Below are 8,281 nucleotides of genomic sequence, written 5' to 3'. Positions count from 1 at the left end.
CAGACGCGGCAACTGCAGCTCTTGCACTTCTGGCTCTTCCTGGGCATCTACCTGGTTGCCCTCCTGGGCAACGGCCTCATCAGCACAGCCGTAGTGTGCGACCGCCGCCTGCACACCCCCATGTACTTCTTCCTCCTCAACCTGGCCCTCCTCGACCTGGGCTGCATCTCCACCACTCTCCCCAAAGCCATGGCCAATGCCCTCTGGGACACCAGGGCCATCTCCTACACAGAATGTGCTGCACAGTTCTTTTTCCTTCTCATCTTCATGTCAGCAGAGCTGTCCCTTCTCACCATCATGTCCTATGACCGCTACGTTTCCATCTGCAAGTCCCTGCGCTACGGGACCTTGATGGACAGCAGAGCTTGTGCCACCATGGCAGCAGCTGTCTGGGGCACTGGTGTTCTGAATTCCCTGGTGCACACTGCCAGTACGTTTTCACTGCCTCTCTGCCAAGGGAATGTGGTCAACCAGTTTTTCTGTGAAATCCCCCAGATCCTCAAGCTCTCCTGCTCAGCCTCCTACCTTAAGGAAGTTCTGTTTTTCATTTTTAGTATATGTTTAGGCTTTGGGTGCTTTGTTTTCATTGTTATATAGTATGTGCAGATATTCATGGCAGTGCTGAGGATGCCCTCTCAGGAGGGACAGCACAAAGCCTTCTCCACATGCCTCCCTCACCTGGCCGTGGTCTCCCTCTTTCTCAGTACTGCCTTTTTTGCCTATCTGAAGCCCCCCTCTGTTTCCTCCTTATCCATGGACCTGATGGTGGCACTTCTGTACTCGGTGGTGCCTCCAGCAGTGAACCCCCTCATCTACAGCATGAGGAAACAGGAAGTCAAGGATGCAGTGAGGAAAGTGATGACCAGATGTGTTTCAAAAGCAGTGAACTGCCCATCTTTTGGAATTCATGACATGTAATGCAGCTTTTTACTGATACAAACTCTTTGTTATTTTTTTTGTTTGTTTTGTTTTGATCCGTTTTCATAAGTGTATTGTATTAAATTTTATTGTTGTTTTAAAACACTGTAATTTTTTTCACTGAAATGGTATTATTCAAATCAATTCCTCTTCAGCTTTTACCTTTATATTGTAGCCCAGACACACTGTACATAATGAACCAGGATCTCTGTGAAACTTAACAGAATAAAGGACGTGCAGTGCCTCTGTCTGTCCTCCTTCTTGTGAGACGTTTCTGGAGCAGTTGGGGTCATATGTTCTCAGAAACCTACAATCCAGCAGGAAGCACATGGCTGATCATCAAACTGTGCGCTGACTTCCGACTGCAACAGCTGACAGGCCATCCCTGGGCTCCTGGCTGGGGTCTGTTCTTCAAGGCTCACATTTGTCAGTGCCTCTGAGAAGCCAGCAGCAGCAACTGGTTTGCATGTTGGCTGCCAGGTCTCTCTTCCTCTTTCCCTGTGAGACCCTGCACAGGACAAGTTCTTGGATATGGGTTGTCAGGTCAGAAGTTTCCAAGCTTCCTTTTGGGCTTCTTCCATTTTGTACACAGAGGTCGGTGCTGCCTCCAGGATGGTTTGTGGTAAAGGAATTCTGCACAAAGGTCTGATAAAAGTTACCCAACACCTACAGGAGCCATTCTTGGAGCATAGGCTGGTAGGTAGAAAGCTGCTCCTAATGAGATGACTGACATGAGGAGGTTGGGAGCAGCCTGGATAACAGAGATGGGAGACTGAGGGAAGAGGAGCCTATGTGCCATGCTCATTGCCATCTTCACCAGCAATGGCGACGCACTGTTACCACTGCTGAAACACACCTCCCATTGCCTCATTCTGCTCACATCTACTGTTTGGTCTCCGGAAACATTCAGCAAAAATTGGTGAATATCAATGAGTGTCATTTTATCCACTTGGAGGCATTCAATGGCACACCATCGCTTCATGTGCACTTCAATGTCAGATGCCATTCTGTCAGGCTACCCCTCTGCTGTCATCTTTTACACAGCAGCAACACGTAATGGGATGTTGGTGGGAAGGTTCAACCTCTACAGCCCCATCTCCTAAATCTGCCTCTGATCTTACGGCCCAGGTAATACAAGAGGGGTCATTACTATTGAAGCAGATCTTATCTGAGTTAACAGCTGGATGGCCTGAGAGGTCATTTCTCTCCCTGAGAGGTCTGGCTGTGCTCAGTCCATGCCAGGGAAGCCTGCCAAGCCCACGGACACTTGGGGAGTGGGAGAGGTTCTGGGAGGATAAATGCAGACCTTGCTTCCTTCAGCCTCATCAGCTCCCGGAGCACAGAGGAAGATGAAGGCAGCTGTGCTCAGCCTCATGATGCTCCTTGCTGCCCTGTGCTGCACAGTGGATGCTCAGGTGAAGCATCCGTGGGGGATGTGGGCTGGGGCTGGAGGTGATTGGCCATGGGGGTACCCACTGCATGTCTCTCTCACTCTCTCCTGCTCCTCTCTCCACAGTCACTTATGCAAGTGCCAAACTCGGAAGTTGCTGTGGTGAGTGCCTGCACAGCCACTCAGATTGTTCCCAAGGGCGGCTTTGCAGGGAGTCATGCAGGAGCAGGTGGGGTCTCTCCCTGCCTGGCTGTTCCCACCTCAAATTATCTGGAGGGTTCCCCAGCTCCATGCTGCGCACACCATGTCCTGCACCCCTGTGGGCTTCCCCACCCTCTCTCATCACCTGCTCCAAAGTCCTATAGGATGGAGCTCCTCATGCGGCCATCAGCCCCACTACAATCCCTCTGCTCTCTCTCAGCTCCTCCATACAATTCCTCCCAAACCCTTCACCCTTTGATCTACATCTGCATGGACACAGTGTGACCACTTCACCATCCTTTTGGCCCCTCTCTTCTTGAAGCCACTTGTCCCTCCTTTGGGTCTTCTTTAGTCCCCTTGCGCGACTGCCCCTACCCACTACCCCATCACCCAGAACAAGGTCTGCATATCCCCTCCCATGGACACCTCCAATCTCCCGATGACCAATGAAGCCCTATGATGACCAGTGACACCCTCTCTTGATCAGTGAAGTCTTCTGATGGTTACTGAACATCTCTGACAATCAGTGGAGCCTTCCACTGTGCTTTTGTGTCTATTTCTTGCTTGTGGGTGAAAACACAGCCCAACCATTTGCCATGGGCTGGTCCAAACTGTACTGGAACAGGGTGGTGCTCCTGAGCACCTGCAGTGCATTGATGATAGCGTTGTGTGGGGCGATACAGCAGAAGAAGCTTTCACAAAAGAAGAGCAAATAATCCAAATTCTTCTACAAGCTTGTTTTGCCATAAAGCAAAGCAAAGTGAAATAACCTGACAGGAATTTCAGTTCCTAGCTATAAAGTGGCAAGATGGACATCGTCACATCACAACAGATGTGATCGACAAAATCACTGCCATGTCTCCACACATTTACAAGAAAGAGGCAGGATCTTTCCTGGGCATAGTGGGCTTTTGGAGAATGCATGTTCCAAACTACAGCCCCATAGTGAGCCCCCTTTTTCAGGTGCTGTAGAAGAAGAATTATACATGAGGCCCCAAGCAGCAGCAGGCTTTTGAACAGACTTAATAGGAGACAGCCTGTGCCGTGGCCCTTGGGCCAGTACAGATGGGACAGGATGTAAAGAACATCCTCTACATTGCTGCTGGAGAGAAAGGTCCCACTTGGAGTTTGTGGCCAAAAGCCTCAGGAGAGACCCGAGGCCTTACTCATGGATGGTGGCAAATGCCTTATGGGGGTGGTTACAGCAGTGGGAACAAAATAACTGGCAACGGAGGGATAAACCTATTTGGGCTGCTGAACTGTGGAAAGACACTGCTGCCCGAACAAAAGATATGGTTGTAAAGGTACATCACATGCCCAAGAGTAGGTCTACTGAAGAACTGCAAAACAACCACTGGGTAGATCGAGCTGCCAGAATTGAGGTAGCTCAAATAGATGTGGACTGGCAGAACAAGGGTGAATTATTTCTATCTCGATGGGCCCATGAGACCTCAAGCCATCAAGGAAGAGACGCAACATAGGAAAGGGCCGGAGACCGAGGGGTGGACTTAACTATGGACACTATTGCGCAGATTATTCATGTTGGGAAAAGCTGTTTGGGTCCTTCTAGTCTCTCTAAAGGGCAAACCTCTCCATGGAACTGTTTTTGCCCAGGGACCTGGGTGCACGTGGTGGTGATGCAGAAGGATGTGTATGTTCAATATGTACGATAAGGGAATTTGATGTTGGGGGAGTGCAGTCAGTAATTCCATGTATATATATGTATAAATTCCTGTGTGTCTAATGCATTTTAATTGTTGATTATTTGTATATAGATATGTTTTCTAAGCATGATGTAGTGATGTAGAATAAGGGGTGGAATGTAATGGTTTTGTAATTTTTCCCATTGGTATTCCACATATCATAGTTAGTAAAACAAGTTTTCCTTCTTAGGTCTTTTCTGATTCTCTGTTTGTTTCCTTGAGCCCAGCTCCAGTCTCTCTACCCTGTTCCTTTTTCCCTTCCTATTTGTTTGGGCCAGGGGGCCTGCGGGCCTACTGCCCCCCCTGTCAGGGTCATACACTGATCTGGATAACTCCATGACAGTGTCAAAAAGGAGACCAGCTCTGACACAACCGTTCATATTGCTGGCTACTGACTGCTGCCCCGGAGTGCTACTGTAGAGACAACAGGACTGTTGTGAAACACACAAGACCTTCAGGCCTGCACAAATACAAGGACTTGAGAGCACTGTGGCAGGATGGAAAAGAGCTTGTTGTGCTGCTGTCCATGGATGTAGCTCTCCCAGACCCAGACAAGGGAGGAAGAAAGAAGAGATAAGGAAAAGTCTATTTTGAAAACTTTTCTTATTTGTCTCTTAACCTATTCAGGGAATCTGGTTTCATGTTTTCACAAGCTCTTGGTATAATAAAATGGAAAGTAGGTAGGAAAGAAGTAGTGAAATAAATTGCAACTTATTTGCAGATTACGGTATTACACAAAATCAAAAAGACAAACAAGAATAAAACATAAATAGCCATCAATGGGAATCCTGTGATGAAGATGTGCACTTTATGGAAGTTGGAATAGTGTATATTGCAACACCTTCCTAAGAGCGTGCTTGATCTCCCTATTCCTCATGCTGTAGATAATAGGGTTCAGTGCTGGAGGAACCACTGAGTACAGAAGTGCCACTGTCAGATCCAGGAGTGGTGAGGAAATGGAGGGGGGCTTCAGGTAGACAAAAGCGCCAGTGCTGACAAATAGAGAGATCATGGCCAGGTGAGTGAGGCACGTGGAGAAGGCTTTGTGCTGTCCCTCCTGAGAGGGCATCATCAGCACGACAAGGAAGATTTGCACATAGGACACAACTATGAAAACATAGCAGCCAAAGGCTAAACTGGTACTAAAAATGAGAAACAGAACTTCCTTAAGGTAGGAGGCTGAGCAGGAGAGCTTGAGGATCTGGGGGACTTCACAGAAAAACTGGTTCACATGGCAGAGAGGCAGTGAACACGTACTGGCAGTGTGCAGCAGGGAACTGAGAACCCCAGCACCCCAGACAGCTGCTGCCATGGTGGCACAAGCTCTGCGATCCATCAAGGTCCCGTAGTGCAGGGGCTTGCAGATGGCAACGTAGCGGTCATAGGACATGATGGTGAGAAGGGAATACTCTGCTGAGAGGAAGAAGAGAAAGAAAAAGACCTGTGCAGCACATCCTGCGTAGGAGATGGCCCTTCTGTCCCAGAGGGCGTTTGTTGTCGAACGGCGGGAGAAAAGCGGACGACCACACCTGTCATTGACATATGATCAGCTATTTTCCTTTATTGCTTGGCTGCGTGTACATTTATAATACGGATAATTAGCTCATACATATTGCAAAAGTGGAGCTCATCATTGGTTCCCAATTACATACCACCCCCGATTATCTTTGCAGCTTCTTGTTAACATCCTGAAAGTTACTCCCTTGCTGAGCTCACAAAACCATGGCTAGTTTCTCACCATCCCAAGGCATCCTGTTGTTCTCACTGTCCTTGCAGGTGGCATGGCTGCTTGATTAACTGCACCGTGTTTACAGCCCCTCTCAGCTAACTATCTGTAAAAAACACACTCTACAGACTCCAAAATCCTAGGGGTCGGCCTCGGGTCTCTCCCGAAGCTCTTTGCCACAAACTCCAGGTGGGACCTTTCTCTCCAGCAGCAGTGTAGAGGATGTTCTTCACATCCTGTCCCGTCCGTACTGGCCCCAAGGCCACGGCACGGGCTATCTCTTGTTTTATCTGCTCAAAAGCCTGCTGTTGCTCAGGACCCCATGAGAAATTATTCTTCTTCCGTGTTACCTGATAGAGGGGGCTCACTATGTGGCTGTAGTTTGGGACATGCATTCTCCAAAAGCCCACTACTCCCAGAAAAGATTGGGTCTCTATTTTATTTGTGGGCGGAGACATAGCAGTGATTTTGTCAATCACATCTGCTGGGATGTGACGACGTCCATCTTGCCATTTTATACCTAAGAACTGGATTTCCTGGGCAGGCCCCTTCACCTTGCTGCGCTTAATGGCAAAACAAGCTTGCAAAAGAATTTGGATTATTTGTTTTCCTTTCTTGAAAACCTCTGCTGCTGTATGGCCCCACACTACAGTATCATCAATATACTGCAAGTGCTCAGGAGCATTACCCTGTTCCAAAACGGCTTGGATCAACCCATGGCAAATTGTTGGGCTGTGCTTCCACCCCTGAGGTAAACGGTTCCAGGTATACCGAATACCTCTCCAGGTAAAAGCAAACTGTGGCCTACATTTTGCAGCCAATGGGATGGAAAAGAAGGCATTAGCAATGTCAATGGTGGCATACCACCTAGCTTCTTTTGAGTCCAGTTCATACTGGAGTTCTAGCATGTCTGGTACAGCAGCACTTAATGGAGGTGTAACTTCATTCAGGCCACGGTAATCTACCGTCAGCCTCCATTCCCCACTGGTTTTACGCACTGGCCATATGGGGCTGTTAAAAGGCGAGTGCGTTTTGCTAATCACTCCCTGATTCTCTAATTGGCGAATTAGCTTGTGAATGGGGAGCAATGAGTCCCTATTGGTGCGGTACTGCCATCTGTGAACCACTTTGGTGGCAATTGGTACCTCTTGGTCTTTTACCTGGAGTAACCCCACAGCAGAAGGATTATCTGACAAACCAGGTAAAGCTGACAGCTGCTTAACACCGTTTGTGTTAACAGCAGCTATCCCAAAGGCCCATCGATACCCCTTGGGATCCTTAAAATATCCCATCCTAAGGTAATCGATTCCCAGTATACATGGAGCCTCTGGACCAGTCACAATAGGGTGTCTCTGCCAGTTTTTACCAGTGAGGCTTATTTCAGCCTCCAACATAGTCAATTCTTGGGAACCCCCAGTCACTCCATGGATATATATTGGTTGTGTCCCTTGGTGACTTGAGGGCATTAGGGTGCATTGTGCACCAGTGTCCACCAAGGCTTTATATTTCTGTGGTTGAGATGTGCCAGGCCACTTAATCCACACAGTCCAGTATACTCTGTTGTCCCTTTCCCCCCCCTGGCTGGGGGCAGGGCCCCTCTATTGTTTACCTCGTTGACTTGCAGCAACTGGAACTCTCCCCTTCTTGGAAGAGTTCACCATGGTAGTTGTTTCACCTTGTAATTCTTTCACTCGTGCCTGAAGTGCAGAAGTGGATGAATTACACCACTTCTTCATGTCCTCCCCATGACTACAGACGAAAAGCAACAAGGCAAGACGTGTAGTCTCATCGTTGATTCGAGGTGACCTATCATCGTCATTTGCTTGAATACGAAGACGTCTCTTTTTAATGGTTGAGATTTTCGATGATACAGGTCGAGAGGAACTCATGTTGTTTAGCTTCCTCAATAGGCGATTGTGGAAATCCTGGTTTCCATCATCTTGTACCACCGTGGATTCATCTACATCAGGCACATTAGCCAATTTGTCAATAATATCATTTTGTGTTCCCTCCACTTCGTTTAACCTTTCCACAATTTTGACAATGGCTGAAGTATACAGATTAACTTCTGTGGCGCTTATAAATAATTCAAGTTCCTGAAGTCAGCCAATTAGTTCATTCACAAAGGGTTTCCTGTCCCCTTTGCCATATACTAATGCAAGTGCACTGGCATGCTTTTCTGGAGCTGCTTTTGTAAAGTCACGCCACACTTGTCGTGGAACGCGGACTGCTTCAGGATCATGTAATTGGTCTGGATCATTACGATTGAACTTGCGGCTGTACAGCATTTCCACCAGAGCACTCTCTCTCAAAAATTGGATACCTTTCTCAATATCAGTCCAT

General features: G+C 47.9%; 1 pseudogene; it reads left to right on the top strand.

Moving 5' to 3' along the window:
• The first annotated feature begins 297 nt into the window (after positions 1-297).
• On the top strand, positions 298-918 carry LOC146754547 (olfactory receptor 14J1-like; annotated as a pseudogene).
• Positions 919-8,281: the final 7,363 nt, after the last annotated feature.

This window comes from Coturnix japonica, chromosome W (genome assembly GCF_054131305.1).
Source record: "Coturnix japonica strain WE chromosome W, WE-NBRP24, whole genome shotgun sequence".
Classification (NCBI taxonomy): Eukaryota; Metazoa; Chordata; class Aves; order Galliformes; family Phasianidae; genus Coturnix; species Coturnix japonica.
This window is presented reverse-complemented; position numbering and strand designations above follow the sequence as displayed.